General features: G+C 35.6%; 1 long non-coding RNA gene and 1 pseudogene across 1 annotated transcript in view; both read right to left on the minus strand.

The window, feature by feature from the left end:
- Nucleotides 1-14,725, minus strand: part of LOC121034034 (uncharacterized) — a 238,681-nt gene that overhangs the window by 62,442 nt on the left and 161,514 nt on the right. The gene's annotated exons all lie outside the window — the stretch shown is intronic.
- Nucleotides 2,903-4,102, minus strand: LOC121034032 (dnaJ homolog subfamily B member 11-like; annotated as a pseudogene).

Consider the following 14,725-nt stretch of genomic DNA (forward strand, 5'->3'; position numbering starts at 1 on the left):
TTGTGACCCAGTATATGATCTATCTTGGAGAATGTTCCATGTGCACTCGAGAAGAAAGTATATTCTGTTGCTTTGGGATGCAGAGTTCTAAATATATCTGTCAAGTCCATCTGATCCAATGTCTCATTCAGGGCCCTTGTTTCTTTATTGACCGTGTGTCTAGATGATCTATCCATTTCTGTAAGTGGGGTGTTAAAGTCCCCTGCAATTACCACATTCTTATCAATAAGGTTGCTTATGTTTATGAGTAATTGTTTTATATATTTGGGCGCTCCGGTATTCGGCGCATAGACATTTATAATTGTTAGCTCTTCCTGATGGATAGACCCTGTCACTATTATATAATGTCCTTCTTCATCTCTTGTTACAGCCTTTAATTTAAAGTCTAGTTTGTCTGATATAAGTATGGCTACTCCAGCTTTCTTTTGGCTTCCAGTAGCATGATAAATAGTTCTCCATCCCCTCACTCTCAATCTAAAGGTGTCCTCAGGTCTAAAATGAGTCTCTTGTAGACAGCAAATAGATGGGTCTTGTTTTTTTATCCATTCTGATACCCTATGTCTTTTGGTTGGCGCATTTAATCCATTTACATTCAGTGTTATTATAGAAAGATATGGGTTTAGAGTCATTGTGATGTCTGTATGTTTTATGCTTGTAGTGATGTCTCTGATACTTTGTCTCACAGGGTCCCCCTTAGGATCTCTTGTAGGGCTGGTTTAGTGGTGACAAATTCCTTCAGTTTTTGTTTGTTTGGGAAGACCTTTATCTCTCCTTCTATTCTAAATGACAGACTTGCTGGATAAAGGATTCTCGGCTGCATATTTTTTCTGTCTAGCACCCTGAAAATCTCGTGCCAATTCTTTCTGGCCTGCCAAGTTTCAAAAGAGAGATCAGTCACGAGTCTTATAGGTCTCCCTTTATATGTGAGGGCACGTTTACCCCTTGCTGCTTTCAGAATTTTCTCTTTATCCTTGTATTTTGCCAGTTTCACTATGATATGTCGTGCAGAAGATCGATTCAAGTTACGTCTGAAGGGAGTTCTCTGTGCCTCTTGGATTTCAATGCCTTTTTCCTTCCCCACTTCAGGGAAGTTCTCAGCTATTATTTCTTCAAGTACCCCTTCAGCACCTTTCCCTCTCTCTTCCTCCTCTGGGATACCAATGATGCGTATATTATTTCTTTTTAGTGTATCACTTAGTTCTCTAATTTTCCCCTCATACTCCTGGATTTTTTTATCTCTCTTTTTCTCAGCTTCCTCTTTTTCCATAACTTTATCTTCTAGTTCACCTATTCTCTCCTCTGCCTCTTCAATCCGAGCCGTGGTGGTTTCCATTTTGTTATGCATTTCGTTTAAAGCGTTTTTCAGCTCCTCGTGACTGTTCCTTAGTCCCTTGATCTCTGTAGCAAGAGATTCTCTGCTGTCAGCTATACTGTTTTCAAGCCCAGCGATTAATTTTATGACTATTATTCTAAATTCACTTTCTGTTATATTATTTAAATCCTTTTTGATCAGCTCATTAGCTGTTGTTATTTCCTGGAGATTCTTCTGAGGGGAATTCTTCCGCTTGGTCATTTTGGATAGTCCCTGGCGTGGTGAGGACCTGCAGGGCACTTCCCCTGTGCTGTGGTGTATAGCTGGAGTTGGTGGGCAGAGCCGCAGTCAGACCTGATGTCTGTCCCCAGCCCACCGCTGTGTCCACAGTCAGACTGGTGTGTGCCTTCTCTTCCACTCTCCTAGGGGCAGGATTCACTGTGGGGTGGGGTGGCCTGTCTGGGCTACTTGCACACTGCCAGGCTTGTGATGCTGGGGATCTGGCGTCTTAGCTGGGGTGGGTAGGCAAGGTGCACAGGGGCAGGAGGGGCAGGCTTAGCTTGCTTCTCCTTAGGTGATCCACTTCAGGAGGGGCCCTGTGGCAGCAGCAGGGAGTCAGATCCGCTGCCAGAGGTTTGGCTCCGCAGAAGCGCAGAGCTGGGTGTTTGCGCGGAGCGAGCAAGTTCCCTGGCAGGAACTGGTTCTCTTTGGGATTTTGGCTGGGGGATGGGCGGGGGAGATGGCACTGGTGAGCGCCTTTGTTCCCCACCAAACTGAGCTCTGTCATCAGGGGGCTCAGCAGCTCTCCTTCCCTTTGTCCTCCAGCCTTCCCGCTTTCTGAGCAGAGCTGTTAACTTATGACCTGCCAGACTAGACTATTTTTTTTAATGTTTATTTATGTTTGAGAGCGAGAGAGAGAGACAGAGCATGTATTAGGGAGGGGCCTAGAGAGAAGAGAAGAGAGGATCTATAGCAGGCTCTGTGCTGACAACAGAGAGCCCCACACCGGGCTTGAACTCACAAACTGTGAGATCATGACCTGAGCCGAAGTCCAAAGGTTAACCAACTGAGCCACCCAGGCACCCCTAGACTGTGTTCTTATTTCAGTTACTTTGTGTTGGAATTGCAAAAAAAAAAAAAAAAGAAATTAGCAACAAAATGTATTTAAAAACACACTTCTGTTGGCATTTTGAATGAAATGGCATTTGAATGAAATAGCTAACAATTAATCCTTTATATTGTGGGGATTTGTTTGTTTGTTTGTTTTTGCTCCTGGAGTTCTCTTGCAGCTTTAATTCTTGAGCCTCAGGTGGCAGCACCAGACATTAAATCTCCAAATCTCCAAGGGGATTAAATCCATTAAATCTCCAAAGGGAGAGGTATTATTAAACTTTTTGCTGGTCATTCGTTTCTGAACATAAATGAACAAATTCTTAAACCCACTTATTCATTTCATGATGATCATTAGGAGAAAAATTTAAGCCAAGCTTGCATATTGAAAATAAGAACAAAACACACACACACACACACACACACACACACACACACACACACACCCTATTGATAATAAATTTCATGGATTCATTTATGTTAAACAAAGTCCAATTTTATTCACTCTTAATATCCTTGTAGTCCATTGTATGCCTTCTGCAGTGATCCTTGTTACAGTAGCTGTTTGATACCTTCTCTTGCTTCCTCTGTTAACTGTTCTTTTGGAAAATCTACATGGAAAGTGATTATCAAGAATTCTTGATGTTGTTGTTGTCAAAGTTGGGGAGGCCCTCTCCTTTCTTCCATACCTTGGTTCCTAGTCTGGTGATCTTATCCTGAAAAATATGTACACTGTGGCCATCCAAGTGAGTAATATCCATATCAAAGCCCACCAGAGACTCAACTAGTGTGATTGTCACATTTGTATATAAATCTCCTTTCCTTTCAAATACTGGGTGCTTGAAAACTTTGATTCTGAACCGCAGGTCTCCTGGCTCTCCATCCACGTGAGGGTCACCTTCCCCAATAAAAGGATACTCCATGCCATCTCTCACCACAGGTTCTATTTCTACCTCCAGTGTAGGTTCTTCATTCACTAGTCCGACATTGGGGCATTCATTACAGACCACCTTTGGGTCATTTGGAAGCACCCTGGGCCCAGCTGTGTAGTCCACATTTTTGCTGGCAGTTGCGTTTTTGTTTGCCAGGAAACTGCCTTGCCACAGGTTTGTTTCTAACTACTTCCACAAAATTTCCTGCATATACTTCATCCAAAGGAACTTCTAGATCTACAATAATATCACTTCCTCTTAGAAAATTTGTCTTGCTGATAAGGGGTTCCTCCAAACATGAAATCACAATCTCCAAAGAAGTATGGAAAAAATGTCTCCATGGGAGCCCTAATGCCATCTTTTAACCCCTTTTCACTATTAACTATCATATTGTTTCCGTTTCTCATTGTCTGACAGAAACTAATAAGTGGAACCTAGATCCTGGAATTTCTCCTGAGCTCCAGGATCATCAGGGTTCCAGTCAGGATGAAGCTGCAGGGCCAGTTTCCTGTGGGCCTTTTTAATGTCTTTTACAGATGCACTTTGAGGCACCCACAAGATCTTATAGAAATCTTGCCTAGCAATCAAGGCCCCGTGGAGGTACAGCAGCAACAGGCAGAAGGTGCCCAAGTCCTGCAGGGCCATGGTTTCTCTGTGCCAGCCTCTGTGCCGGTCCCTAGCCACAGACTCCTTACACACCCCGCTGCCGCCTTAGCTCAGAGCTAGCTTGCCTCCTCCTCTACCCAAATCCCACCAAATCAATATTTTAAAATTAAAGTTTACTTCAATCTCATTATTTTATTAGTATTTGTAATTATTCATTTTTATACTTAACAATTTTAGTTTTACATGTAATTTAAATGTAATTTCATTGTCTATATCCGAGTTCTTTTGACCTTATTTATGTGTTCATAAATAGTTCCCAAAATACTCATGGGAAATAAGTAACAAACGATGGCATGCATGTCATATTATATAGCTTTTATAAAGTTCCTATTTTAGTGAATCCAGGTGGGTTGTTTTAGTATTTGAACTGTATCTACATTACAAATAGATTACCTGAAAGGTATATCCTACAATGAAAATCCCTTAGAACTCATACCATCCACATAATCTGCTTTATTATATTAATCCAAACTCATTTCTAACAAATCACTACCCTAAACCTTATACTCAAAAAAAAAAAAAAAAAAAACCACTAAACCACTTGAATTTCATAAAACATACCATGTGTTTTTCTGTCTTCTTGCTTTTGGACATAGTCATCCTCCTATTTGTAATGACTTTCTGTCTTTCGTCCACCAGGGGAATGCTTATCTATCTTCCAAGCTTTAATTTAACTATTATCTTCTCAATGAAACCTCCCAGATACCCCTTCACTGTCCATGGAAAAACTGATCATTCCTTCCTGTCTGCTACTATAGAATCTATCCATGTCGCTTTCCTTATACTCATCCCTTTTGAATTACTTGTTTGACTCTCAATCAAAATATGAGTTCTCTGATGGAAGTGGAGCAGATCCCATTGATCACTGGAATAAGAAATTCTTTCAGTTTATAGAAATATACAAATAACATCTCACACTGAAAAGACAAAATAATGAAGAATCCATATCTTAAGATACTACTAGAAAAATGGCACACTTACAGGTTTCATTCAAAGGCCACAAAAATAGAAGATTCTCAGAATCAAAAGACATTAAAATGTAAAAATTTCTGTTTCATTAATTAACATAGATGATTGAATCAATAGATAAATGTTCTGATCCATCCACAATCAATAAAACAGGCTCCCAAAAATAAAGAGCCCATGTTTCCAGCTTCCTATTCTATGAAAAGTATTGCAGAGTTAAATTTATATTTTCTGCTTGATTTTGTATGATTCAGAAATATTTATGTTTCCCTATCACTAAGTAAATGCTTACAACTAGGAAAAATGGACTATTTTGTTATCTTGAAGTAGTCCCTCTCATACAGTATTTCACAAAGAAAAAAATATCTGGGAGTTAGGGCAATGTTTACATTTGACAGCAATAGTAAACTACGCCAATAACATTCGGTTGCTTCATATACCATGAAATAAAGACACGGTACCATTGTCCAATGCCATAGTTTTCTGATTATTAGCATGATCTATGGCACATTTTTCTGTCTTGTATCTAGTTGTCCATAGCTTGTTTCTAAAACTCAGGCTTTTTCCAATTAGTTATTCATGTTGTTAAATTAACTTGTATAAAAATAGAAACAGTTTGAGATTCAAGAGAAAGAGAAAATAGAATAGGAAGGAAGTTTATTTTGGTTTAATATTTTTCCAGGTTTACATACAACTTTGTCTAATGACAGAAGCAATCTCAGTTAAAAAAAACATTATTTATTTTTTTGTTTATTAATTTAGACTGTATAAAGTTAGCATAACGATGAGCTGGAAACTGTCCTATGTTTGTAAAGATAAAGGAAATGATAATATGCCTTTACAATACAAAGAAGGGTTGCTCTGTGCAAAGCATAATACTAAAAACTAGCACATATCACCAAGAGCTATCACATATAACCTGTCTACTATATGCTAAATGATTTTTTATATACTATCTTATTTAATCTACATGACAATCCTAGAATTTATGATTTTCTCTGTCCCCATTAATGTGATTTTTTAACTTAAAATGTCAATAGGTAATTTTTTTAAAAATGATAACTAATCAGGTAGAATACACATCTCATATGCACAGCAGAAACACAGAGAATACACGTCTCATACAGCACAAAGAAATGAATAACATGAAGGAAAGGTAAAAGACTCAGAGATGACAGATCCAGAGACCGAAGCATATGAAAACTCACAATTCCAAAGAAGATAGAAAGAAAATGAGGAGGTAACAAAGAAATAACAGAAGAAATTTCCCTGTGCTAAATAAAGACTTAAGTCTACGAGATGGAGAGTAAAAATAGACATTTTCAGCAACAAAATATAACAATAGAACAATACTGAAATGATTTCTCATTAGTGTGAATCTTTGAAAAAAGGTATATTCTTATCACTATATGCTAATTGAAATAAGTCAGTCAAAGAAAGACAGATACCATATGTTTTCACTCATATGTGGATCTTGATAAACTTAACAGAAGACCATGGGGGAGGGGAAGGGGGAAAAAAAGTCACAGAGAGAGAGAGAGAAAGGCAAACCATAAGACATTCAAATACAGAGAACAAACTGAGGGTTGATGGGGGGTGGTGGAGAGGGGAAAGTGGATGATGGGCATTGAGGAGGGCACTTGGGATGAGCACTGGGTGTTGTATGGAAACCAATTTGACAATAAATTATATTAAAAAATATTTTTAAACATATAGTTAAACTGTATATTAAAAAGCAAATTGACCTTTAAAAAATAAAATAAAAATCACCTTAAAAAGACAGATTAAATATATTTATTTTTTTTAAATCTCCCAGTAGTCTTCTGGCAGTCACTTATAATTTCCAAAAATATCAACAAATTGCTAACATTTTTCTTTTTGTTAAAGAAAACTTGGAAATATTTTTTTAACAACTTAAAAAACTTTGCCATATCTGTAAATCTTTTGTGGTACAAACTATTTGCAATCATTTCCTGTTTCATAATAAAGCGCTACTAAAATGGTATTATTTAGGGAGAAAGAGAAAATGTGATTCAGCAAATTAATACTAAAGGAATTACAGTGTTAGCCAATTTCCCTGCCACCTCATCTCCTACCTCAACCTCCCTGCTATGTAACTGCTACATCTGTCATATCTATTTCCTTAATGATGGATAGTGAGGGAATTCCTCTCTGTCCCCAAACTGCTTGCCCCAAACATATGACAACATAATACATGGCATAAGTCACATCCAATTTAGTGGGAAAAGAATAGTTGACATAATGAATTCTGTTGACTGAACTGACTACCCATCTGGAAGAAGGCAAAATTAAGCTAATTTTAATATTTTATATTTAAATATAAAAAATTAAATTTTTAGAAGAAAAACTAAAAGATAGTATACAAATTGGGATTGGGAAACATTTTGGAATAAAAATAAGAAATATAGAAATCCATAAGGGATAAGATAGAAATAACTAAACACAAAAATATTAAATGTTTGTAGAGTAAAGATATTGTAAATAAAAGACAGAAGATAAATAAGAAATAAAGATAAATATTAGTTACATATCTAAGAGTCAAGGTTAATATTAAAGAGTACCTAAAATTATTGTTTATAAAAAAGAATAAATCAGTGGGTGAATGCACAAAGCATATCAGCATGTAATTCATAAAGGAGAAAATTCAAATGGCCAATAAACAAAAAAAGATGTTTAACATGCTGTCACATAATTTGGTTATTAAAACTAAATACAATATCCTGCAACCAAGCTATTTAACTCTTGGCAATCTGTTCAATATAAATATAACCAATAGTACATAGACAAGAATGTTAATTTAAGCACATGGATAGTGGGGGGTGAGGGAACTGGAGATAGCATGACTATCAAACAATGAGAAAATGGTAGACTAGATGGGAGTACATCCATACTATCACATTTTATCTAGCCCTTAAAAAGAACAAGTTAGATTTCCATCTATTGACTAGAAAAATAATATACTATGAAGTGAGAAAAGTATACTTCAGTTTGTATGATTCCATCAACAACAAACATAGCTACATGTTTTAAAAAACTATTCTTATGTACATTTATATGAACATAGATAAAAGTTAGAGAAATACATATCAGTCTATAAAACTGGATACAACACGGAAAAAAAAGAGGATTTGATGAAGGTGGGAGTCAGGAAGTGCATGTGTATGTGAATTTTTGTTTTTTACTTTGTACATGTTGGATTGTTCATCTATTTAAAATTAGCAGGTGTTACTTTTGTGACTAAGAAAAATAATAAAACAAAATTATGGAAACAGGCATTACTCTAAGCTCTGTATATGACATTTCAAATAAACATGAGTTAAAAGGGAACTTATCTTAAAAGGGAACAATCTTAAAATGTTTAATCCAATGAACAATCTATAACACAAAGTTTCTGTTAAAAAGTGTCCATGTTTAAGTTAATTTTTATTTCCAAAGAAATCTAGGACAACAGTATAGTTAGTTCATCATGAATACCACTGGGCTTTAGTTTCATCTATAAGTAAGTGGGGTCAAGCAAAATCTCCTTCCTCTGATGTTCTATGATTCTTCTAGGATATATAAATATATATCATCAAAGGCAGCCTACATGCATTATATATGATTGGCAATGTGCAAGGTACATCGGACCTTGATCATATGGACAAGACTTGACACTGACTCTCAAGAAAACTCAGTCTGCCAGAGGGAAAAGGAGGCAGTTAATTCTACCCATTGCAATTAAAAGTATATTAAAAGGCCTAGGAACATCTATGAGGTTATAAATAATTCCCTTTAAAAGGTAGCCTTCAAGGATTAACAGGAGTTTACAAGGTGAATCAATATTTCAGCATAAAGGACGAAAATTTAAGGAGACAATAGAAGAGGATTTTCTGTACATGTTTGAGTGATGAGCAGCCCTAAGTATGAGTACAACACAAAGTTCATGGAGAATGTCAAAATACAAAGTTGCCAAGCTACTTCATTAGGGTTTCTCCTGCTGAAGAATATGAATTGTAGTCCATGCACAAGCAGTTCTCAAACTTCAATACACATAACACCTTAGGAGTGCTTATTACAATTCAGATTCTTATCTCCCTAGAGACAGCATGACTGTCTAACAAAGGAATGGCTGAACAAAATGGTAGTACATCCGTACTATGATAGTTTATCTAGTTCTTAAAAATAAAAAATTAGATCTCTAATAAATCTCCATCTAATGATTTTATCTGTTTGTTTTAGTTATTGTGTGGTAGCCGCTTCCTTCAGCAGGAAGAAGGCAATGCAGAAAAGACAAAAAACTAATATTTATTGAGTGATGATTATATGTTAGATATTTGCAAGATGCTTTCATTTTTAATCTTCATTTATTTGTTTTTAAGTTCTGTGAAGTATTATTATTACTATTTTGCATGTGAGAAAATGAAGGCTCAGGTGAAGAAGCTAAAAAAATCAGAAAACTAATCTGATCCTGATCCAGGATTTGATTCCAGGACTTCTGACTCCAAGTTTAATTGATTCTCCTGGATTTGACTTTGATAAACTTTAGCTGAGGTAGTAAATAAAGGAAGAAAAGCAGATTGCAGGAGATAGATAATAAACTCTGTCTTAGGAATGTAAAAATGGACATTGCTAAAAGATATTATTGAAGAGGAAATGGGTAATAAACAGTTGGAAATATAGATGAAACTCAGGAGAAAACATGGATCAGGAATGATACATTTGGGAGAAATTTTATTCTATGTTGGTGAAAAGTTAAAGGTTAGTCATTTAAAGTGCTAATAGAAGAGAAGTAAACAACGAAAGAAAGAGAGAGAAGAAAATAATTCTTTAAGGAAAGAACCAAAGAAAATATAGTCATATATGAAGCCAGAGTAGAAAAGATTTTTATTAAGTTTTTTAAATTTAATTCTAGTACATTAACATACAGTGTTAATTAGTTTCAGGTGTACAACACAGTGGTTCAACAATTCTATACATTACTCAGTGCTCATCATGGTAAGTGCACTCCTTAGTCCCCTTCACCTATTTCACAACACCCCCCTCCACTTCCCTCTGGTAACCATCAGTTTGTTCTCTACAGATAACCATCTGTTTCTTGGTTTGCCCTCTCTTTTTTCCTTTGTTTATTTGTTTTGTTTCTTTAAATTCCACACACGAGTGAAATCATATAGTATTTGTCTTCCTCTGACTTATTTCACTTACCATTACACTCTCAACATCCATCCATCTTGCTGCAAATGGCAAATTCCCTCTTTATCCATTCATCTGCTGATGGACACTTTTGCTGCTTCCATAATTTGGCTATTGTTAATGCTGCAATAAAGACATGAGCGCATGTATGGCCCTGTATTTTTTTAGGATTATTTATTTTTGAGAGAGAGAGAGAGAGAGAGAGAAGAGGTGAGGGAGGGGCAGAGAGACAGGAGCCAGAGAATCCCAAGCAGGCTTCCCACTCTCTGTGCAGAGACTGATGTGGTGCTTGAACTCACAAACCGTAAGATCATGACCTGACCTGAAGTCAAGAGTCAGACCCTTAACTGACTGAGCCACCCAGGTGCCCCAATATTGTTGTACTTTTTGGGTAAATACCCAGTAGTACAATTATTAGAACATAGGGTAGTTCCATTTTTAATTTTTTGAGAAATCTCCGCACTGTTTTCCACAGTAGCTGTACCAGTTTGCATTCCAATCAACAGTACAAGAAGGTTCCTTTTTTCCATATCCTCTCCAATACTTATTGTTTCTTGTGTTTTTTATTTTAGCCATTATAACAGGTATGAGTTGATATCTCATTGACTCAAGACTATTGATATCTCAAAACTATTGATTTGCATTTCCCTGATGATGAGTGATAGTGAGCATCTTTTCATGTGTCTGTTGGCCATCTGTACACCTTCTTTGAAGAAATGTCTGTTCTTGTCTTCTACCCTGTTTTCATTGGATTATTTGCTTTTTGGGGTGTTGAGTTGTATCAGTTCTCTATATATTTTGAATATTAACACTTTATTGGCTATGTCATTTACAAATATCTTTTCCCATGTAGTAAATTATCTTTTAGTTTTGTTGATTGTTTCCTTTGCTGTGCAGCAGCTTCTTATTTTGATGTAATCCCAAGAGTTTATTTTTTGCTTTTGTTTCCTTTGCCTCAGGAGACATACCTCAAAAAATGTTGCTATGGTCAATGGTAGGCCACCTATGTTCTCTTATAGGATTTTTAGGATTTCATGTCTCACTTTTAGGTCCAAAATCCATTTTGAGTTTATTTTTGTATATGGTGTAAGAAAGTGGTCCAGTGTCATTCTTTTGCATGTAGAGAAACTGTCTTTTCCCATTGCATATTCTTGGCTTCCATGTCAAGGATTAATTGACCACATAATCATAGGTTTATTTATGGGTTCTCTATTCTGTTCCATAGATCTCTGTGTCTATTGTTGTGCCAGTACCATGATGTTTTGATTACTACAGATTTGGAATATAACTTGAAGTCTGGAATTGTGCTATCTCCAGTGTTGTTTTTCTTTTTCAAGATTCATTTGGCTATTCAGAGTCTTGTGTGCTTCCATACAAATTTTTATGATTATTTATTCTAGCTCTGTGATGATTATTCATTCTAGTTCTGTGAAAAGTGGTGTTGGTATTTTGATAGGGATTAAATTAAATCTGGAGATTGCTTTGGGAAGTGTAGATATTTTCACAATATTTGTTCTTCCAATCCATGAGCATGGAATGTCTTTCCATTTGTTTGTGTCATCTTTAATTTCTTTCACCAGTATTTTATAATTTTCATGACATAGGTCTTTAAACTCCCTGGTTAAGTTTATTCCTAGGTATTTGATTATTTTTGGTACAACTATAAATGGGATTGCTTTCTTAATTTCTATTTCTGTTGCTTCATTATCAGTGTTTAGAAATGTGACAGATTTCCCTACATTGATTTTGTATCCTGAGACTTTACTGAATTCATTTATCAGTTCTAGCAGTTTTTTGGTGGAGTCTTTAACGTTTTATAGTATCATGTCATTCTCAAACAGTGAAAGTTTTACTTCTTCCTTACCAATTTGGATGCCTTTTCTTTCTTTTTGTTGTCTTACTGCTATGGCTAGGACTTCCAGTACTATGTTGAATAAAAGTGGTAAGTGGATATCCTTGTTTTTTTCCTGACCTTAGAGGGAAAGGTCTGTTTTTCCCCATTGAGTATGATTTTGGCGTAGGTGTTTCATATAAGGCAAATATTTTTCATATAAGAGGTATGTTCCCTCTAAACCTACTTTGTTGAGGTTTTTTTATCATGAATCGATGTTGTACTTTGTCAAATGCTTTTTCTGCATTTATTGAAGTGATGACATGTTTTTATCCTTTCTCTTATTGATGTGGTGTATCATGTTGATTGATTTGTGAATATTGGACCACTTGTACAACCTAGGAATAAGTCCCACTTGATTGTGGTGAATTATTTTTTAATATATTGTTAGATTCAGTTTGCTAGTATTTCGTTGAGGATTTTTGCATCTAGATCTGTCAAAGATACTGTGCCATTGTTCTCTTTTTGTGTGATGTCTTTACCAGGTTTTGGTATCAGGGTAATGCTAGCCTCATAGAATTATTTTGGAAGTTTTCCCTCCTTTTCTATTTTTTTTGGAATAGTTTGAGAAGAATAGATATTAACTTTTCTTTAAATGGTTGGTAGAATTTGCCTTTGAAGTCATCCTGGACTTTTGTTTGTTGAGGGTTTTTTGATTGCTGATTCAACTTGATTGCTAGTAATCAGTCTGTTCAAATTTTCTGTTTCTTCCTGCTTTGGTTTTGGTAGGTTATATGTTTCCAGAAATGTATCCATTTCTTCTAGGTTATCCAATTTTTTGGCATATAATTTTTTCACAATATTCTCGTGACAATTGTTCATATTTGTGGTGTTGGTTGGTTGCTATTTCTCTTCCCTCATTTGTGATTTTTTTGAGTCTTTTTTTTTTTTTATGAGTCTGGCTAGACGTTTATGAATTTTGTTGATCTTTTCAAAGGACCAACTCCTGGTTTCATTGATATGTCCCATTTTTTTTTTTTTTTTTAGTTTCTACATCATTTATTTCTGTTCTAATCTTTATTATTCCCTTCTTTCTGCTGGTTTTAGATTTTGTTTGCTGTTCTTTGTCTAGCTTCTTTCGGTGTAAGGTAAGGTTTTCATTTGAGATTTCTTGCTTATTGAGGTAGATGTGTATTGCTATAAACTTCCCTCTTGCAGCCATTTTTGCTGCACCCCGGGAATTTTGGACCATTGTGTTTTCATTTTCATTTGTCTCCATGTAATTTCTTATTTCTTCTTTTATTTTCTGTTGACCCATTCATTGTTCAGTAGAATGTTTATAAACCTCCATATATTTTTGCTCTTTCTAGATTTTCTCTTGTGGTTTACTTCTAGTGTCATAGCACTGTGGTCAGAAAAGATGCATGGTTTGACTTCAACCTTGTTTAATTTGTTGAAACTTGTTTTGTGGCCCCAGTAGGAAAGAGTAAAGGAGGATGTGATTGACAACACTGTATGTTGCAAAAAAGAGAAGAAATTTAATGAAGCTACTGGGTTAAGTTACTCTACCTTTGATGATATCTATGAGAATAATTTCAGTCAAGCAACAGGAATATAGACCAGATTTCAATGAGTTAAAGAGCAGACAGGTGGGGAAGAAGGAGAGATAATAAGTTTAGATGACTTTTTCTATTCCTGGTAGTGAAGGAAAGATTGCCAAGGCAAAAAAAAAGGTTTAAGGGGAAAATATAACTAAGGGAGGGTTTTTTTTTTTTTTGCTGTTTTTAGGATGGCAAAAACTTGAGCATAATTTAAGCAAAAGACAAAACCAGTGAAGAAGATGTGTTAGAATACGATAGGAGCACAGGCAAAGGGAGTAAACCCTTATTTGTGAACATCTCTTCCCCTATGGCATAAGGGAAAAAAGGAAAGGGGAATGAAGTGATGGATAGGTTTTCCAGTGAATGGGAGGAAATTAAGTGATCATCTTCCTCTTAGTAAAGACAATCTATGCCTAAAATTACTCTAATTTTATTCAATCAGAGTAAGTTTTGCTAAGGGAATTTAAAATAAGAGGTATCTGTGTCCACAAACTAGAATGGGAAAATGAGTAAAACTAGAAAGCATGGAGAATGGCAAGAAAAGGATTAGTGGAAGAGGAATCAGAAACCACAGGGAAAATGGAGAGATAAGCTTTGTGTATAGGAGCCAAAAAATTGTGAATACAAAGATAACAATTATTCTGACATTCATTATGATTTTGGATCAATTCCTTAATTTCTCCACCCCTGGGAGTTTACAGCCTGATTATCGCTTTCCCAACTATAAAACTATAGGACATGTCAAGTATTGTACAGCTAATGGTAGAATGGTAGTATTTGCCTATCTACCTCAAGAGTAGGGCACAAGAATTAGTTGTTTCAGAGTTTGAGGGATGAACGTGATAAATCTGAAAGGAGCAAGGGGAGAAAAAATTATAGAGAAACACTCGTTATGTGAATATATTAATGGTTTTTAAAATACATATTATTTTCACTAAATTCGTTTGCCATTATTCACTTTCCTACTTTATTTTAGGTACTTCTATTCAGTTGTCTCTGTGCTTTAAATAAAAGGTATTGTCAAACATTTTTTGCAATCTGCTTTTTCCAATTTAATTGCAGTTCATTAGGAAAAAAATCCACTGACAAAAGAAGTTCAATGTTAAAGATTCATCAA

Source organism: Herpailurus yagouaroundi, unplaced genomic scaffold, assembly GCF_014898765.1.
Source record: "Herpailurus yagouaroundi ecotype Mexico unplaced genomic scaffold, PumYag 159, whole genome shotgun sequence".
NCBI classification, from domain to species: Eukaryota; Metazoa; Chordata; class Mammalia; order Carnivora; family Felidae; genus Herpailurus; species Herpailurus yagouaroundi.